The 20,623-nt window shown below is 42.2% G+C and overlaps 1 long non-coding RNA gene and 4 other non-coding genes across 15 annotated transcripts in view; 2 read left to right on the forward strand and 3 right to left on the reverse strand.

Annotated features, from left to right (window-relative positions):
* Window positions 1–20,623, forward strand: part of LOC109451277 (uncharacterized) — a 38,593-nt gene that overhangs the window by 17,362 nt on the left and 608 nt on the right. The window contains exons 2-8 of one of the 11 annotated variants that reach the window (XR_012490314.1): window positions 3,947–4,174; window positions 4,565–4,830; window positions 8,975–9,067; window positions 9,226–9,315; window positions 9,961–17,539; window positions 18,210–18,270; window positions 18,407–19,857. This is a non-coding gene — a long non-coding RNA (uncharacterized LOC109451277). Of the gene's footprint in view, window positions 1–1,766; window positions 1,952–3,946; window positions 4,175–4,564; window positions 4,831–8,974; window positions 9,068–9,225; window positions 9,316–9,864; window positions 19,858–20,623 lie in introns of all 11 variants that reach the window. The other 10 variants (XR_012490308.1, XR_012490305.1, XR_012490307.1 and 7 more) reach the window with 10 other exon arrangements.
* On the forward strand, window positions 4,448–4,519 carry TRNAC-GCA (transfer RNA cysteine (anticodon GCA)). Its single transcript has one exon. It is a non-coding gene; the product is annotated as a tRNA-Cys (tRNA).
* Window positions 7,821–7,892, reverse strand: TRNAC-GCA (transfer RNA cysteine (anticodon GCA)). Its single transcript has one exon. It is a non-coding gene; the product is annotated as a tRNA-Cys (tRNA).
* TRNAC-GCA (transfer RNA cysteine (anticodon GCA)) lies at window positions 10,897–10,968 on the reverse strand. The gene has a single exon. It is a non-coding gene; the product is annotated as a tRNA-Cys (tRNA).
* TRNAC-GCA (transfer RNA cysteine (anticodon GCA)) lies at window positions 11,887–11,958 on the reverse strand. The gene has a single exon. It is a non-coding gene; the product is annotated as a tRNA-Cys (tRNA).

The following is a 20,623-nucleotide window of genomic DNA, read 5'->3' on the forward strand; positions in this document are numbered from 1 at the left end:
CTCGCCCCTGCTCCTGAGCCTGTGTCTCCAACCTTTCTTTCAGTGCCGGGAGCTCCCTGACACCTGGACAACAACTATCTCGTCTTTTTCAGTAGACAGAACAAGTTCCTGTGTCTGTGACAGTGTCCCTGGGCTGATACAACAATGGGAGTGGGTTGCCAGCAAAAGACCTTAAAGGGAAGGAAGTGGATGTAGGATTGGTGTTCTGCCCAGCTGATTGTCCAGGGCTGAGAATTTGGGAACTCCAGGCTGTCAGTGGTCAAGTGGCTGAGTAACTGAGTACCCAGATGCTCTTGGCCACCGGGATGGGAGATCACTTCCTCATCGGGGGGCTTTAATGGCACTTTACGGCTGGCATCCATTCTGATTGGCCAGTGTCTCTGCTGTGGCCATGGTTAAATGTTTTGAGTCTCACTCCTTCTCGGAATAAAGTTCCCACTGAAAGACAAAACTTTCAGAGATCAGCTGTTGCTATACAACAGTATTAAAGGGTCAAGGTGAGTCTGACAGCCTTCGGAACCTCAGACATACAATGGAAAGCTCACGTGTCTACATTCTCTTCTCCTGACACAGATGGAAAGGGGCAGACTTCCCTGTGAATGCTGAATGACGGAGATTGCTGAAAACACAAAGGCAGATTGTCAAATGCCAATTCTAGTTGGGTTCCCTGTTTCCCTCATCTCTTGTATAAATTGCCACCTCAGTGACAGCCATTCCAGTGACATTTGAGAGGATGTCAGGCCACCGCCTCAAACGACAGAGACAAGTGGCTCCATCTTGTTCTCACCTTAGCCTTTACGGGGAGTTTTTCCTGTTACCCAGGTAATGGTGCCAGGGATGAGAAAAGACGCAAAGGGTCTCCTGAGTAGTCAGATAGAACACGGAGGTGGTTACTAGTTGCCAACTTCAACCTACATGTATATATGTTTTTATATGTGTAGTAATCCCCCAAACTTCTTTGTAATATTTAACGCATGCGTGTACGTACACACGTGTGCACACACCCACACACAGCCTTGGCATCTCTCGTTGCAATGTCTGTGATGACCTAGGCTTTCTGCTTTTATCCAAGAACAGGTTGATTTTTGTAGTAAGGGAAACATCCTTGGTGCTGAGTTCAAAGGGATATCTGGCGGACGCAAAGGACAAAGAACAGGGAAACACCAGACTCCTAAAGTCCCCATTGTCTCATACGTCCAGCTGTGACAATAGCTATTTTTATGTTGTAAACACAGCAACCATTCCTATATATTTCTTGATGCAACTGTCTCAGTAATAAGCAGTCATAAACATCTGAGAGCTTCCTTCGGCTTCTCAGCAGCCATGTCCCTCTCCTAATAACATCCTGGTTTTCCTTGGCTGCTGTCTCTTAGGACTGGAACCTGGGACCTTATGTACCTAGGAGGTGGGCACGCCCTGACACCGGGGCCTCAGGCAGATGCTCTCGTCTTGGAATCCGAGCCGAGGGCAAGAGACGCAGCACGCAGAATAGCTGGTTCTGGATCACGCAGCTGCAATTCCTGGACCACTCTGGCCTCATGATGACGCTGGTGTTGTGACCTCGGAGGCTGACCTCTGAATCTCTGAGGCTGACTCGGTCCTGCCTTTCCCAAGCTTTGTTCTCTGCTGCCTAGCAATTCTCTGAAGTGTTTCCAATAAATGCTTTTCTTAAGTCAAGCAGAGTATTTTTCAGCAGTTTGAAAAAAAAAAAAAAAAAATCACCCACTGATACAACTGCCTTCATTCACCCTCTTCTTACTTTGTAGCAATTGGAAAAGCAAGGTGATGACATACTCAGAATAGCCAGTGGAGTAGGGACAGATTTTTAAGAAAATCTGTCTGGATCTGCAGAAATGCGAAGAGGTCAGAGACCCAGAACCAGGATAGTCCTGTGTTGTGAGACCGCCAGCCTGGGTGCTGGGTCCTTCGTGCCTCGTCAGGGAGACAGCAGGTGAGATTCAGGCAGTCAGAACCTGCCTGCACTCATCCATTTTGATTCTGGTTGGAATCAGTTTATTTTCAGAGAAAAGTACCTCTTGTTTAAGTGACACAGGCAATTGGAATTGTTGTAGTTTTTTTAAAACTAAATTGGTGAAAAGCAAATAGGTTATTTCAGGGATATTGTTTACAATATGCATATAATTTTCTTATAAAAATGAAACTATTCTTACTTCCTATTTTATGTTTTTAACATTAAAACATTACATTTTTAACATCACTTTCTCATGCCAATAAAAAACTTTTAGGAAACTTTTCGTAGTGGCTGCCTACTATGCTTCTGTATGGCTGCTACTACAATTTATTTAGCCAACCCTCCTTTTTTGGACATCTATGCAGTTTCGAATTTGCACCCTTACAGACAGCCTGCAGGGGGTCTTATTAAAGATGTGTCTCTGTTTTCCATCTGGCTTTGCTTTTAACATAAATTGGTGGACATGGAATTTCTGCCTATGCATATTTTATGCCTTTATGCTGATTGCCAAATTTCTCCCCGGAAAATACACAGGGGTGTGCACTTCCACCAGCCATGTCTGAAAGAACCAACAAATGGATTTTTAATTGTGACATACTTATATATGAACAATTTAGTACAATGTAATAAATACTTATAGATAACCATGTATCGAGCTCAAAAACAGAACATTCCACACACCCCAGGATCCCTTTGTGTCCCCTACCTTATCACAACATCTTTCTCTTTTGCTGGTGTCCTGGTTTTTGTGAAAATAAATTATATATATGCAAATTAGTTCATGTTTGTTAGTTCCGTTATTCAGCTTCTCCGCATCCTTGCTAACATTTTATTTGCCTATTTTATCAGCTATTGGGAAAGTTGTGTTAAAAATCTTCCACTATGATTAAGGATTTGCCTATTTCTCCTTTTACATCTGTTCATTTTTGTTTTCTATATTTTAACACTATGTTATTGGGTGCATTTATTTAGCTTTAGAATTGTAATAGCTTCCTGATGGGTTGACTTCTTTATCATTTAAAAATGTTCCTTTTATCTATAGAAATAATTACTGACTTAAAGCCTATTTTTCATCATGTTAATATTGCTACACCAGCCTTTTTGTTTAGTATTTGCCTAGTATATCTTTATTTATACTTTCACTCTCCACTTTTCCGTGTGAGGTTCATGTAAGTAGCTGATAGTGTTTTCTCGTTCAGTCTGAAAATCTTATATTTTAATTGGATTTTTTCATACATTTGTATTTAAAGTAATTATTGTTGTATAGAATTCTAGTTGAACCGTTTTCTTTCAACACTATAAAATCTTTTCCCATTGTCAACTGCATACCACCATTTCTGTTGATAAGTCAGCTGTCAATTATAAAATTTAACATGTTTTTTTTTATAGGTTGCTTTTTAGATTTCTTGCTTTCTCTTTTTAAAGCTAGCTAGAGATATGTCTAACTGAGGTTAGTCAGTTCCCAATAGTTCACTAGAAATGAGGAGAAATTACAGTACACATTGGATCCTTGGGTGGGACAACACAAGTGAAATGGTGCTAACCAGGAAAGTCTAATTGGATAAGGGACACGGTTCAGGGGCGGAGCATTTGACTGTCTATCAAGTAGTCCCTCGCTGATAGACTCTGTTGTCCTGACCACATGTTCACTTTGTGCTGTTCTGTGCTGCGGTGACCATAAATCTCTGTCATTCCCACTTCATCACTTTTCTGTGGACTGCATCCTTCCTCTTTTACTTCTTCCATCTGACATATGGAAGGATTACTTCTTCCATTCGACATATGGAGGAATTCGGGAAATAGGGAGTCGGGGGGAAGAAGAGAGAGATAAAGGGGGTCATTCATCTCCTGCCCAGAGGGTTTAGCACCGAGAGACCTTTAAACATAAACATGGGTTCTAGTTGTGACTTGGTCATTAACCAGGTATGTTTTGTTTGGGCATGGTTTTAATCACTGACATTTTTGTGTTTTCAGGTGTACGAGCATACCAGGAAGGCACACATTAAACCGATGGCTCCAAAACTGTGAATCAGAATCATTAGGAGCTTGTTAGAAGCACACGTTGCCCCATGTCCCATTCCCAGAGAGTCTGGTTTAGGGGGTCTCAAGTGGGGCGCAAGAACTTTTACTTTTTACACTGCCCTCCCACCCCCAACCTCAAAGGCTCTGTGGAGTAGACAGTCCTGAGTCTTGATCTTCTAGGTGAGTCTGAAGGATGTTCTAGTTTCATACCTCAATGATTTCAATGTTGGTGCCTGAATTCAGCCAGGGACTGAAGGGAAGAAGGATACCTGTTATGAGTAGAAGTGTCAATCAAGTGTGCAGAGTTGGGGGTGGGAGGTGGGCACAGCAGGAGGGGCACCAGTGTGCAGGGTGTATAATGGCAGAACACTAGCAAGAACACATCTCAAGGTGATGACAGCCAAGGTGTGGCTCTATAGGTTAAGAGTGCTTATTAGGCCCAGGTAAACAGCTGGGGGTATAGCTCAGGGGTAGAGCATTTGACTGCAGATCAAGAGGTCCCTGGTTCAAATCCGGGTGCCCCCTACTCAGCTGAAGTTTTACCCACTGAACCCTTTGTTCTCCTTTCAGCTTTTCCCACCCCATTGATTCAGCCTGCAAGGAAGAGGACGAGAAGAGGCAGGTCAGATGTTTACCAGAAAGCCTCTCCTGACACCTACAGCTCCAAATAAACCCAATCTCTCCTAGGCTGAGTCAGTTCTCATAGGTCTTGTGAATATTAATTTTTTTCTTTGTCCGGCATCTGAGCCGCCTGGTCTCCATTTTGGGAATTTACCATTGTCTCAGTCTTGGTGGAAGACGGTCCTGTCTCTGGCTGAGGAAAACTAAAATGCCAGGTAAGTCCTCCTCTTGAATTTTAGGGAAATCTCTCTCTCTTTCTTTCTCTAGAAGAAGGGAATGTGGATTGGTAATCTGGCCTTATCTTGAAGATAATGAAAATCTACGTTGTTTGGGGGATGCTAATCTAGGTGCCCGTATCATGCAGTAGAAAAAGTTGAGTGAATTTTGCCTACGGTGCCCTAAGGATAAGTTGAATTCTCTTGGAATACTAGACATGACTTCAGGACTGAAGGGCTGATCCTAGCAGTTTAAAGAAAGCAAAGAATTAGCTCAAATGTCAGTTTATATGGGCTAGAAACCCAGAACTTTCTCTGACTATGTTGAGATCAATTCTTATCTCCCGTCACAGAATACCTGAAATAGCTGAAAATAAAAGTAAAGGCTGATCCTGAGAGTTGTCAGACTAATGGTGGTGGAACCCACAGCTTTCACCGGTCTCCTTGCTGAAGACAGATCCATGATTAACAGAGAGTGGGACTTCACGAATTGTAACGTGAATTTATGAGAGCATTTGGAAAACTCAAGTTATACCAAATAACCTGCTCTACAGAATCTCTCTTGCCAGCCAAGCCAGCCCCCCTTCTTCTTGTCTAAAAGCTGAATGGCCCAGATTGAGGGGTTTTCATTGTAAGAGATCAGTTGCCTCACCCCTCATTGTCTCTTGATCTAGGGACAGAAAGATGTCAGCTGACTCTGGGCACCAGTTGCTGGGAAATGAAGATTCACACACCAAAATAATTTCAAACTGGTTAATTTATATCGAGAAAAATCTAGAGAACACATGTTGATACGGATTCTTAAAGTATTTTGTGAAGTAGAAAGAGTATAATTTTAAGTAAGTCTGAATTTGTTTTTATGAGTGTACCCAATTAACATTCTATTTAAAATATCATAACTAGAGCAACTGGCATAAACCTGTTTGCCCAGTGGTTGGCTTGAATCAGGTTCACAGGAGGCCAGTTCTAAATGTATTTGCAGTAATAGCGATCCCTTGGTGTAATGTAGAAAGGATCCATAGACAGCTGGAGACAAGAAAGCTGGAGAGGATTTATCATATGTGATTTGCCCATCCAATCAACAATGACTCCCTTCGACGAACAAAGTCTTGAAACATGCATGGGTGTGGGGGGGCTTCTACACCTTTGAAAAGCTGGCAGGATTGGGTGGCAGGACCTGAAGTAAAACAGAAGGTGAGATGGAGGCTGCCACTAGAGATTATTTTCAATATCAGGAGTGTTGTGGTCACTCGTGGGTTGTGAAAGAATTCACAAGACACAAAGGAGTAGAAATTAGAAAATTTATTTAAGAAGAGAAGCACTGGCAGAGGAGTTGCCCGGGGGCAGAGTCCAGTGTAAACAGCTGCCACAAGTATCTGTTTCACTGGGGTTTCATATTTTTCTGTGCAGAATGTAGGGTGCCTGTCAGCATGCAGGGGTTTGTTGTTCTTCATGGAACTGTGCTGTTCCCACAGCTAGCAGGGGGATTCAGAGGCAAGCCCTTAATTTTAAGCTCGTTTCTGTTAACTCACAAGCTGGTTCCTGTTAACTCTTTACCTGTCTCATCAAGGAGGTGTCATGGGAGAGGTGGAGCAGGGACAGAAAAGGGGCAAGCAACCAGGTTCTAAACCAAAGCTCCAAGTATTTATGAAAGTGGAATACAAAGGCCACCTCTTTGAGAAAAAAAAAAAAAAAGCTAATTAAAACATTCAAATCTCTTGTTAACAAAAGGAATCGGCTACAATGAAAGGGAAACTGAAGCACATCCCTGAAGAGGAAAGAAGTTTTGTTTTTGGGGGGCACTTATGTTGTGTGCTGATAAGAGAACTCAAAGGATACAGAATGTTTACAACCCAGGGAGTTAGACAAAGAGCTGTTTGCCAATTTATTGAGTTAGACAGTCTTCAGGAAGACTAGACTTGCCGTGCTCTGTCTTAAGTGGTTATTTCTCTGTTGTGCTTTCCTGCCATTCAATATATATATAAAAAAATTAAGACTTCCTTGCTGTCAGATAGTTTTATTATGAGAATCTGTTTTTAGTCCATCTAAAGTATAAACTATTGTTATTTCTAGAAACCTGAAGGATCCTGCAATGTATTTTAGGTAGTTGTGAGAGAGGCCATAAGAAACAATTAGTGTAAAGGATGATAGAAATATGAACTGTACTTCTGAATTACCTGTTATTTCTCTGAACCCACGATGAAGTCTGAGATTACCTACCAAATGCTCAGCTGTTGGGTCTCCACACCATAGAAAGCCATCACATTCTTCAGTTTTGAGATGGTTGATAAAATTCACTGGTTTCTTCCACAGAAGTGTGCTTTTAAAGCTTGAATAAGACATGGCATTGTCTTCAGTAGTTATACAGCCTAAAGTTATACTTTCACAGGTTAATAGTTCATCGTCTGCAAACTCTCTCAGCCCCCCGAGGGCTCTCTTCCTGAGCCACAGAACCTGGCTTGGAAATAGAAGACCAATTCTAGCCCATCCCAGGGAGAATGCCTGGACTGAGGAGAAGAAAATTAAGAAAACTAAGATATGCCAAAATAACCACTGTTCCTGGAAGATGCTCTTAAGGTCAAGTGGCAAATGCTGCACACACAAGATGAACCCGAGGAGATTCAGAACACAAGATGGTGGGCAGAGTGGGGGGGAGGCACTCTGGGTCTGAGAAGGCTTCCCGGAAGCTCTGCTAAAGCTGGTTCTCATCTTAGCTGGAGACCAGGAGCCCCGGGGGGCTTTTACCATACCTGGGCTCTACTGCAGACGTTTTGATTCAAATGGTCTGGCGTGGGGCCTGGGAAATGGCACTTTTCTGATCTCTTCTGGTGGTTCTAATTTATATTTGGAGTGAAGAACCACCGACCACCATCTTAAAGCTTCACCATTTGCTCATTCCAGGAAAAAAAAAAATCTTTACATTGGTGTCAATAAGGAAGAAAAAAATGGAAATGCAGGACCCATTTAAAAGGCCAAAATTAGGAATAAACAGGGGGCACCCAGATTTGAACTGGGGACCTCTTGATCTGCAGTCAAATGCTCTACCCCTGAGCTATACCCCCTTCTGCCATGATGTGCCTTAATTAATACTTTTCATCTGAACAGCCACACCCAGACTACCTGTAAACCTATGAGTTGCCACTTGAGGATGGACCTCCTGTGAGAGCTCCCAGGCTTGCTGCAGCGAGAACTCATCAGCCTGCTATACAACAGGAGGCAGGATTCCTCCTCAGAAGACATGTACCCTGTGTCCTCTTGGCCGATAGCCCTTGGGTGTGGGCACTGCCTGGAGAAGCATTGGCACTGGCTGTTAGAATGGCCCTCAGTGTTGAATGACTGTGCCCATCATGTGGAGTTCCTAAAAAACAGAAAACAGATGATTGAGGTGTTTCTCCAAACCCACTCAATGAGGGCCTGACCCTCATGGGTCAACATTGCTTCAGAGTGCTTTCTACTGAACTATAATCTAGGACATGAGGTGACCCTCCCAATTTTCCACTTCTTCAGTTAATATAGATTGAGAATGATGAGAGTTATGTATCCTTTTAAATTCCAAGAAATAGCAGTAGGTGCCTTAGCACATTTAGGAATCCCCAAGAACATTCATGGACCTAAGCTAACATAATTCTTTTATATATCTTGCTGAATTTCGATTTACTACTACTTTTGTTTATGGTTTAAAAATCTATGTTAATAAGTGAGATGGGACTGATTTTTTTTCCCTCTTCTTGTATTGTCTTTGTTATTTTTTATATGAAGTTTAACTAGCCTCATAAAATGAGTTGGGGAAGGTACCACTTGTTTTCGTTTTTTATTCTCCGAAATTGTTTATGTAAGCTATAATAAAAATAATAATTTACATTATTTCTTTTTTAAATGTTTGGTATAACACATGTAAAAACTATCTGTGCCTGGAATTGTTTTGGTTTTTTAATGGCAAAATTTTTCATTATGGATTCAATTTCTCCGATAGTTAAAGGATAATTCATGACTTTGATTTCTTCTTGTGTCAATTTTAATCACACTAAGCCAGAGGATGAGGACAAATACTACTAGTATAAGTGCAAAGTAAGATTTGTTAGAGAGAAGTTACAAACAATGCATCAGGGTGTCTGCAACTCCACCAATTTTTTTTTATCCCAAGGAAGCATGCTCTTGAGCTGGACACAGTTGGACACACCTTACCAAGTATTCCAGAAGAGACATTCTTTTTCTATACCATATCACATATTTATAGGTAAGTTTAGAGGGACCGCATAACAGTGGAAGCTTTTTGGTGAAGGGAATGATCAGAATGGAAGACGCGAGAGTGTGGAGCTTTGACATTAATTGCGTAGGAAGTTGGCACGCTAACACCAAGATCAGCTACAATCTGGTATTTTTCCATTGAACCAGCTGAGTCCTGCTAAACCAAGGAGAGTGCAGTAGTGAAGAGGAAGAGAGAACCAGGACCATCTGGCAGACAACAGATTCCTCTCTATTCATGTAAGTTGTATTTTTCTAGAAAATTTTCCATGTCATCTCAATATTATATTTAATTGGCATAAAGTCACTCATAATTGTCTTATGATCTTTTTAACATCTTTGGAAATTGTAGTAATGTATCCTTTTAAATTCCTTATAAGGTTATTAGTGTTTTCTCATTTTACTTTGTCAGTCTTATCGGGGTTACCATTTTCATTATTTGTGTCTAAGAACAACTTTTGCTTCATTGACTCTGTGTTGTATATTTGTTTTCTATTTCACCAATTTATGCTTTCATTAATTCATCTTTATTATTTTACTATTCTTTCTTTGGGTTTATTTTACTGTCCCTTTTATGCCTTTTAGGAATAGATGCTTAGTTAATTGTCACTTTTTCTTTTCACAACTCTGTAGCTGCATTAAGGCTATAACTTGCCCTCTAAGTACAGCTATCGTTGTAACTGACAAGTTTCAATATCTAGCATTTTCATCATTTAGTTAAAAATAGTTTCTAATTCCTAATTCAATTGCAATTTCTTCTTTGATCCATGAGTTATGTATGCCTTTTAGACCCGGAAAGCACTCTAAAAGCATTGCATCTTTGTTTCTTCGCACTGTCTATATGGTATGCCCTGCCCCCACACTGCCTGGGCACTCATCTTCCAGACGCAGCTGAGTCACCACTTCTGCAGTTCCAAGAGGAACGGGCAAGGTCAGGTGTAACCACGCTGCTGTCCACCACGATTCCATTCTCGGGATGCCTGAAGAAAGTTGCAGAAAGTCGTCTTCCTCTTTCACTGGCCTGGGAGGCCACCGACTGACATGGGCCGTTGGTTCAAAATGTATGAGCTTCACATAGATTCAGAGTTTTTATTACGTAAACTGGGCTTTGTGGAAACAGTCCTGTAGAGACTAGGAAGCAATTTAACGAGTGTCAGAAGCCCCGCGAACTCCTTTCCCGGCTGGGGATCAGCTCGTACCTGATCATAGCACCTCTGCCACAGGGAACAGAGGGACGAGCATCCTCCTGTACACGGGTGGCCTGGCTCTCGTGTCCACAGGAAAGAAGAACTCAACATCCACTGCTACCGAGATCACTGCCTTTAGCAGACACTCTCCAAGGCAGTCAGTTCAGCAAGACAGGGACTCACACAGCCCCTCTATTCATTTACCTGAGGATGGATTTGCAGCTGATGGTAACAACTGCCGCTGAGTACTAGGTATTGTTGTAAGTGCTTTAAATTCTCACAGAAAAAAAAGCCTCTGAGGTGGGACTATTATTATCCCCCATTTTAGAGATGCAAAAACTGAGGCACATGATTGAGCAACTTATCTGAGGTGACACTTCTCTGACTCATCCTCGCAGGCATCTGGTTCCCAAAACCAGATGTTCCTGGGAACGTTTGAGGTGCTCCCCTCACTTCTAGATGTGTGCCAGGAACAACTCGTCTTCAGAACTGCTGCCTAGCTGGCATTTAGTGAGTCAAGGAGTGTAACTGGACAGTAGCTCTCCTGATACTCTCAGTCTCCTTCAAATTGTCCTCGACTGGGAACGTGTGACGGAAGGTGGGTGGGAAGACTACTCAAAATTGCACATAAATGAGGGGGCACCCAGATTCGAACTGGGGACCTGTTGATCTGCAGTCAAATGCTCTACCCCTGAGCTACACCCCCTCAGATACTAATGTGGCCTAATTGATACCTTTCATCTGTGTGGTAACACTCAGCTCTGCATAATTGTTATAGCCTCTTCCTGGACTGAGTTTTTAGAAGCTGCCAGACTGGCTCCTAGTAAGACACCTTCCCTCAACTCTGCAGATTTCCAGGCCTTGTCCCTGGGCGGGCTCATCAGAGAGGAAAAAAGGAGAGATACTGCCTGAAGAACCCCCAAGCCATTTCCCATTGACATTTTGGTTTAGCTGGCCAACCATTTCCAAAGCTACCCACCTCCTAGGTTCCCAGCGCTTCACCTTTCTTCCTTTGGTGAAGACAGAAATGGACTCTAATTGGGACAGTGTCACAGAACAGTTGTTGGGGATTGTAGGAACAACACTGCAGAATCCCTGTCTCCTTTGTTACAGTAGGTAAGCCAGGCTTTTGGCCTGTGAGGTTGAAGCAAGTGTGTGTGTGAGCTCTGGGTGGAGGAACCAGTTCCCCAGAGGAAAATGTCAACCCTGTGTGGAGAACCTAGCTGCTATGGTTTGTCTCAGTAGGCCTGTCCACCACTCCATTGTGCCAAACTGTTTCGGTAGGAAGGGGAGAGTGATAATGTAGGGTTACCACTTACTGTCTGTTTCTGGGAAGGCTGCTGTATCTGCAGCCCTCTGGTCTGCCCTGGAAAAGCCCAGCAGAATTCTGCATGAGGGTCCCTGCCTTCTCTTTGAGGACCCAACAGAGTTGATGAAATGAGATATGTAGAAGAGGCCCGAGGCACACCTGGGGTGTTAGTACAGGAAGACTTGGGAGAGCAACCCACCAACAGAGCAGTTATGCAGGGGACGCCCTCTGGATTCGAATTGCAGGAAGGATCGGAATTGAATGAAAGGAAAGTGGAACATGAGCGACCACTATGAATAGGAAAACTGATAGGGTAGGGGGCACCCGGATTTGAACCGGGGACCTCTTGATCTGCAGTCAAATGCTCTACCCCTGAGCTATACCCCCTTACCTGTTAGGTACACCCAATGAACTACCTTTTCACCTGTGTTGCAACACCCACATCTATGCCCTGAAATGTATTAATTCTTAGAAAGTTCTGGAGATATGAAAAATTTGCCTTAAAGCAAAATTGGTTAGTACTTTTTGGCCCCCAGAAACCTTTGCTCACAATATTTGAGTCTCATCTTTCTTGGTGTCACTTGAAAGGCACCTGTTTGGAAAGTCTTTGCCCAGAGCTGGCCACCCCTTCCTTCCTTCCTCTCCCGACAAGCAGCAACTACTTTAAACTTGCCCCAGCACTCTCTCCCTGCGCCTCTCCTACGTCGCTGGCTGGGCTGGGTGCTTCCTGGCCCTTCTCCTCCCCTCTGCTCTTCTTTCCTCTCACTGCAGCTACTTCTTGGCTTTGGGCAGTGTTTTCACTGAACCCAGGAAGCCCAATTTGAATAATTTCACCTGAGAGGCCACAGCTGCACTGCCATCCTGGGGCCCAAGAAGCCACCCCAGCTGTCCCAAGGAACCTCAAACCAGAAGGTGGCACAACTGAAGCAGCAGGGAGTGCTCCCAGAAACCCTATAGGACCAGAGATGCCTCTGCTGGACGAACCCTGGTGGGAGGCACAGCCCTGCAGACCCACAAGTGAACCATGTCCTTGCCAACGGGCAGTAGCCCAGGGAGGCACCACCAAGATCAAAAGGCCGCCGCAGCTCCCGAAGGGTGGAGAAAAGACACCTGCCAGGGGGCACATGCGGCCTACCATCCCACCAGCCCGTCCCTCAACAGTAACCCCAGTGCAGCCACCAGGTACTTGCCTGAGGCCCCACAGAAGTGATGATTTCCTACCAGCTTTTGCACCAACCCCTCGGTGGTCCCACTGCAATGGTAGGATGTGCTTGGCTTCCCAGATTGTCCTGTGTCTGTGACTTTGCCACCTCGCCATGTTCTGGGAAGGCTCCTTAGTGACTGTCCATTGATCCTGCCACTCCCCCTTCTGGACTGGTACTTCTCCCAGCTCATGCTGTAAGTGTGCAAGGTCTGATTTCTATAATAATTCCCTTATTCAATAATACTTAGTTATGAGGCTTTTCCGATTGAACACCGACTGGCCCATCTCACTGGGTTTATTTTATTAACATTTTCTTTCATGTATGAAACATAGAAATGCACAAATCATAAGTGTTCAGCTTTATGAATAATAAAAACTAAATACACTTGTGTATCCCCACATCCAGATCTGGAAATATAACATTACTCAGAGATGGATGGAAAGGAGATACGAGGGGTAGAGTCGAGAATGGCTCTTCTCTGCGTGTACAGATTTGTATAGCCTCGACTTCTCAGTAATTTTAATGTCTTATATTTCAGAAAAGTAAAGCAACAGGTCTGAGGAGACAAACATAAAAATCAATATAAACCAAAAAAAACCCCTAGTGGTATATCATGTTGATAACATAATGACAAAACTGAAAAAAACATAGGTGGTATATAAGAAAACAAGAGCTATTGAGCTACAATGAGAGATTGAATGTGACTTGGTAAGTTGTTTTGGTATAACTTATGAAACCTATTTTTGAGCAGATGAGTAAAAATATTGGTATTTTGGGGAACCAGGATTCTGTGAGACAGGAGATGTAAATATGGGGTGCAAGGAGGCAAGGAAGAACGGTGGGGTCAGACTGGAATTGTAAGTAGGTGTGTGAATATGCACGCACGTGCACACACACACACACACACACACACACACACACACACACACTCCCTGACTCTGTCCCCTGAAAGGAGCTACAAACAGCAACTCAGTTTCAATGAGCACTTCTCAAGCCCGTATCATGGTCACTAAATACCATTAAAAGGAACTAGGAACTCTTGGAGAAATGGCTGACTCCAGGGCTGGAGAGGAAACCTAAAAGATGAACAATGGAACATCCTGTGCCAGAAAGTAAGAAAGTGCTCAAAAACTGAGCCCAAAGAGACTCACTACTAGCTAACTTTGGGACCATTTGAACGTCAAAACAAATAAAGATAGGAATGTCTTGTAGCTCATTAAGGAATCTATGAATCCATATTAAGGTTTTGTTTTTGTTTTTGTTTTTTTTTGTTTTTTTAATAAATGTAAAAGGAATGAAAAAAATGTAAAATCACCATTTTATAACCACCATGTAAAATTTGATTTAGGTAAGAACCATTAATGGATGCTAAACAAACACCACTTTAATTGAATAATCAAATTCATCTTCATCAATAGTAGAACAAATTGACCTCATTGCCCCTCGACATAATACACTGAGAAGGACATAATATCAGCTATGTGTACATTTTGCTAGAATATTGAACTTCAACCTAAATAATGAGGAAACAAAAGTAACCACTATCCCAACTTTTAACACACCTGTTGGCCTATTTTTTAACTTTATATGCTCTTTCTCCCAATGTTGTGACTGTGAGATCCAGCCCTGCTTTTGTATGTATGTTACTGCAGAGACAGTCTGCAAAACATTCTATTAGTAACGCACCATGCCATTTTGGGCCTATTTTTGAACTTTATATATCTTTCTCCCTTTATTATGTTTGTGATATCCAGCCGTACTATCATGTAAGAATGATTTGTTCGCTTTCATTGCTGGATAGTATTCTGCTATATGAATATTCATTATGTATTTATCTGATGAGCACATGCATGCATTTCTATGAGGTATACACCTAGGAGTAGAGTTGCTGGATCATAGGAAGGCAACGGATCTGTTTTGGTAGTTAATGGTGTCTAATTTGCCAAAGTGGTTGTATGTACCAATTTAATGCCATTTATATGTCGTCTTATGTGAAGTTTCGGCTCCAGTCCATTTTTATATTGGCTTGTCTGTTTTTTTTCTCATTGATTTGCAGGCATTACTTTTATATTTGGATTTAAGCCCCTTGTTAATTATATGCATTTCAAATATCTTTTCTTTGCCCTTTCACTTTCTTAATGGCGTCCCTGGATAAACCAAATGTTTATTTATAATAGTCTGATTTAGCAATCTTTTTCTTTATGATTAGTGCCCTTTGTGTTCTCCATAGTAAAGCTTTACCTTTTCACTAGGTCACAAAGATATTCCTTTATGTTTTCTTCCAGAAACACGTTGTCTTATCTTTTACATTCAGAGCTACAGTCCACCAGGAATTGATTTTGGTGTACAGGGCGAGTCTAGACCTTTTTCCCATATCATTATCCAACTAACTCAGCATCGTTCATTGGAGAAAATATTCTTTCCCCCACTGCTCTGCAGCACCACATTTGTCATTAGTCAGGTGCCATGTATGTATAGGTCTGTTTCTGGACTTTCTATCCTGTCCCATTAACCTGCATATTTACTCACGCACCACTACACGCTGTCTTATTACTGTAATAGTGTATCTGATAGTGTAATTCCCCCACTTTGTTCTCCTTCTTCATGAGGGTATTGCTGTTTCTGGCCTTTAGAATGTCCATAAAAATTTTAGAATCAGCATGTAAATATCCACAAGAAAATTATATGGTTGAGATTACTCTGAAAGCTATAGCTAAAGATGGGAGAAGAGCTGATTTACTTAGCTTTCATTCTATTAACTTAGTATTTCCCTCCACTTTTAGGTCTTTAATTTTTCTCAGTGATGTTTTGTAGTTTTCTGAAGGAAGACATTGTACCTCTTTGATTATTTTTATTCCTCAGTAGTTGGCTTTTTTATTTTTTGTTATAGATTTGTTTGAAATTTTTCTCTTTTTAATTTCTGTCATTCCTTTCTGTATTTCCACCTGCTTTGATTTGAATCACTTTCCTTATGCCTTAAAAATTCCCCTTTAATTTCCATTAGTGTGGGTGTGCTGCTAACAGATTATCTGTTTTTGTTTGTCTGGAAGTGTGTTTGTTATAGTTTCATGTTTGAGGAATGCTTTTTTGGGGTGCAGAATTCTAAGTTGGCACGTATTTTCTTTCAGTACTTTTAAGGGGTCATCAGTCGTCTAATGGCTTCCATTTTTTTATGTTGAGAACTTAGCAATAGGTCTTATCTTATGTTCCCTTGAAAAGAGTATGTCCTTTTTATCTGGTTATTTATAATGTTTTCCTTTTTCTTTTGGTTTTAAGTTATTTCACTAATGAGCTTAGGCATGGTTTCCTTTTGATTTATTCTAATTGGAATTTGTATTCTTGTAGTTGTGTCTTGTCTCATTTCCTTAGTTTTGAAGAATTACAGGTCATTATCCCTTTAAGTATTACTCCTGCCTCTTTCTCTTTCTCCTTCTCTTCTGGGGTTCCAATTACACATATGTTAGGTCATTTCGCCATGTCCTATATTCTTTTTTACGGTTCCTGTATTTTCCATTCCTTTGTCTCTCTGTGAATCAGTCTGGATATTTTCTTATGATTTTTCCCCCCAGAAAATCACTTTACTAAGTCTTGCTTCTGCTATGTCTGCTCTGTTGTTAAACCCATCATCTATGGAGTTATTTATTTATATTATAGAATTACTGTTTGATTCTCTTTTATTGCATCCAATTCTCTGTTGAAATTATCCATCTTGTCATTTATTAATCACATATAAACTTATCAATCACAGTTAGTTTAAAATCCATGTCTGGCAACTTCACTCTCTGGCTCCCTGTGAATTTGTATCTATTATCTGTGCTGCTCTTGATTTTCAGTCAATTTTATCTTTTGCATGCTTGGTTTTTTTTGATTAAGTGACAGACACTATATTTGGAAACTTTTAGGGATACTGTGAGGCTCTGTAAGATGTTGTCTTGTTCCAGAGATTTACTTTCCCTTCTGGCAGCAGGCAGGGTGAGAGCTGAGAATGATGTGAGTCCAAATTGGACTTCAGGATTTATGAAGCTGGCCTAGTCCTGCTAGGGTCCAAACTGCAGGTTTGGCATGTTTATCAGGGCCTCTCTTTTTGGCAGCTGCGACTCCAATATTTGTCCCATCACTGTGGCTCACTTGGACTTTGGTGCTTACCTCTTGACATCTCTCCCCCCGCCCCTTAAAGAAACCATTCACAGATCCTCAAGAGTAATCTTTCCGAATGTCTATTTCGTTTTGTACCCCCTGCTCAGAGCCCATCGGTTACTCTCCAAGTCCTAAGTCAGTGGTTTTCAAAGTGTGCTCTATGGAAATTCTTCGGAGACTACCAGTGGAGATGTGGGAGGCCAAGCTCTCGAGGGGCTTGTGAAACCGCCCCTACATGTCCCCACAGGTCACTTCCTCATTGATCTGATTTCTCTATTGCACTTTTCAGGTTTTCATATGAAGAAAGGGGTTTAGAGCTAAAATTATTTGACAGCCCTTGACTTAGATAATGCAATCTAAATTTATGAACATAACAAAATGGACCATTTATGACCTGACCTCGGTCTTATCCCTCACCACTCGCCCCATCCCACGATCAGCCATCATTGTAACCACACTGAACCTCTTATCCTTCTAGGCAAGGCCTCCCAGCCCCCCACGCTTTAGACATTCTGATTTCTGTCTGGAATGTTCCTCGCCCCACCTCATCTGCCTAGCAATCTGTTCCTGATGTTTCGCTGTTCGGTTCAAGTTGCGTGCTTTGAGAAACCTTCCCTGACTCCCAGGTGAGACTTCACACACCTTCTCCACTCTACTGAATGTTGTGTTCACGTCCCTCCCCTTATCATTGTTGGTTTGCACGTCCGTCTGACTGGACAGTGAGCTCCTTGCCGCAGTGCCTACATCTTGCACCCTTGTGTTAGCCCTGAGCAGGTTTTATTGGACACATGACCTTGCATGTTTGTTTTCCTAGGACAGTTACAATGTCAGATACCCTTTTACCCAGATGAATCTGTAAAATCTTGTCCCAGATTTTTCTTTAGTTGGGGGTCCAAATTACATCTCCCAGACTCTCTCTTAGCACCAGTAAGTGACATAAAAACCTTCATTATATAAAATCCCTGGGTATTTTGTTTAGAAAATATGGTCACTTTGATTATATACTCTTCGTGCCCATCATAGGCCGAGGACCTGGTAGGTACTCAGTGTGGACTTGTTGACTGATATCTACTGAGTGGGTTTTGTCCCTAGCCCACTAGAAAGGACTCGGTGTCCCTATAAAATAATCCAGTTTCATCTACTATGTGATGTGACTGCCTTCTGTCCTGAAAACTATAGGCAGTATTGTATTCATCACAAGGTCATCAAAAATTGATGACTCAAGGTCAGCCTTATAAAACTTCAACATCTCTTGTATGAGTCAGAATCTGACTAATAAGCTTGTTTCTATTACAGTTAGTAATGTCATTGCTGAGTGGGCCACGTTCTGCACAGTAAATGTTCCTGAATGTACATGGTGAGAAATCCCATTTTTATAACTAAAACACTATTTTCAAAAGCTGTGGAAACTTAGTTATGGGAAAATTAAATAACTTTAGTTATTGAATTTTAAAAAATAAATCTAAAAATAAACTCTGATGCTTGTTTCCTAGGTCTAGATTTTTCTACATTTGGAGTTTGCTTGAAGTAAGACCCGCCTATATCCTTTCACTGTACTCCCCATCCTTACTGGCTCAAGGTGACCTCACTTCTGCCCTGAAGAGCCCAGGCCCAGAGCTTTTCTCTCTGCTCAGGGAGCCCAGAATGCTCTGGGGTTCAATCCTTCATTCCTGAGGCTCAAAGCTCTGACCCCAGGGCAGATTCAGGGGTCCTGGGAAGGGTCACTCTCTGAGCTGTTGTCAGTCACTGACACTCTCAGAGTAGGCAAGTTTTCACATCAGCATATCAGAATAACTGAGGCTGGGGAAGGTTCTAGAAAGCCTGAAGGGCAATCATGGCTACCAGGGCACTGATACTTCCCCACACACTTGCCACGTGGCTTCCTTGTCCCTGGCTCTCTAAAGTCACATCAGGAGCTTCCCTCCAGGTTGGCTGAGAATGTCATCATGGTGGAAATTCAACAGCCCCTGAGACTCCCTGGAGCTGTGCTTCTCAGAGGCACAGACAGGTACCCCCAGGAAGAAGGCTCAGAGCGATGGAGGGTGGGACAGAAGAGAGGTCTTGAAGCATCGAATCATCAACTTTCAGTGTTTCATAAGTCAAAACAATCTTATGAAATTCAAACAAGCATGGGAGAGTTACAATAGGACTACAAATTTACATGGAATGGTCAAGTATGACAACTCCGTACAACTTCTGGTTTGCTGAGGACCATTTCAGGCAGTGTTCAGACCAATAGGACATACACTCTGACCTTGACTGCCATGGTGTCAAATACCTATGAGGTGCTGGTCCACAGCCAGCCGATTCTAGGACCTGCAGAACCTCCTGGCACAAGAGCTGGAAAGGAGGTCACCCCTCAGAACCAGCCCCCTCTGCAGCTTTCCCTGGGGGCTTCTAGTAGGAACCTGGAGCTCACCTTGTGGAGGAAATTCCAGAGCCAAGTGCAAATTCTCAGTGCTTTGCCACCCTGAGATCTGCAGGGCAACGTTCTCTGTGGGAGCCCCTGCTCTCAAAAAACTTATGTTCTATGGTGAGTTAGGACACTCTTACCTTAACATTTTTCTCTAAGTGCCAAACGAATGGTACCAATATTAAGTTATGAGCTTGGCTAAGGCAGAGTTGGCTGCAGGCTTGACTGGGATGGAAAGGCTTGGTGGAAGAGATAGGGTATGAGCTGGTCTAGGAAAGATGGGGGCTCCAGGTGGGTAAGAGGAGGGGAAAGAGTATGAGGAAAGGCACTGGAGTGGAAATTCTCATGCCTTCTTGCGATACATATATGAATAGACTGGGCCAAAAAACTGGAAATGGTGGAAAGACCATGGAAGTCTGGAATATCAATCCGGGGTGAGGGCTTGTCTTTGTTCTTTTTACAGCCAGAAGCTGGAGGGCTAGCTACCAGGAAGGCTTTGCAAATGGATCTTTGTCTTGGTTGAAAAGCTGGGTGAGTCATTATTTCCCAAACTTGGCTGTGCTTCAGAGCTCCTCCCCACCCCCCCTTCCCCTAATCCCTACTACCATGTTTCCCCGAAAATAAGACCTAGCCGGACAATCAGCTCTAATGCGTCTTTTAGAGCAAAAATTAATATAAGACCTGGTCTTACTTTACTATAAAATCGGGTATATAATATAATATAATATAATTAATGTAATGTAATGTAATATAATATAATATAATATAATATAATATAATATAATATATAATAATACCGGGTCTTGTGTTAATTTTTGCTCCAAAAGACGCATTAGAGCTAATTCTCCAGCTAGCTCTTATTTTCAGGGAAACAGAAGGCTCTTATTAAAAATTGACCTTCTTTTAAAAAAGTTTTCCCCACAATACTGAGGACCCATCCCTAGAGATTTTGATTCAATCGATCTGGGACGCGATCCAGAAATCCATACCCTTCACAAGCAAACTTCCCCAGAGACTCTGATGGAGCTGAATTGAGAATCTGCTAGGATAGGTCATTTCTACCTAGAAATGGCCCTGGGATATATCAAAAGTTGAACTTTTAAAAAATCACATTCCTGAAAACGAGCTCTTATTTCTGATCACTTTATTTCTGTCACCGGTGCATAACCTTCCATTCAGACTCATTACCTTGGCGTGTACTGGAATTTTTTTCACATAAGCTACACGTGAAGTTGGTTACCACCTCTTATTGCATATTCTTTACAGTTCTCTCATATCTGTTCCTTCTTTTCTGTTA

Source organism: Rhinolophus sinicus, linkage group LG11 (genome assembly GCF_036562045.2).
Source record: "Rhinolophus sinicus isolate RSC01 linkage group LG11, ASM3656204v1, whole genome shotgun sequence".
Taxonomy (NCBI): Eukaryota; Metazoa; Chordata; class Mammalia; order Chiroptera; family Rhinolophidae; genus Rhinolophus; species Rhinolophus sinicus.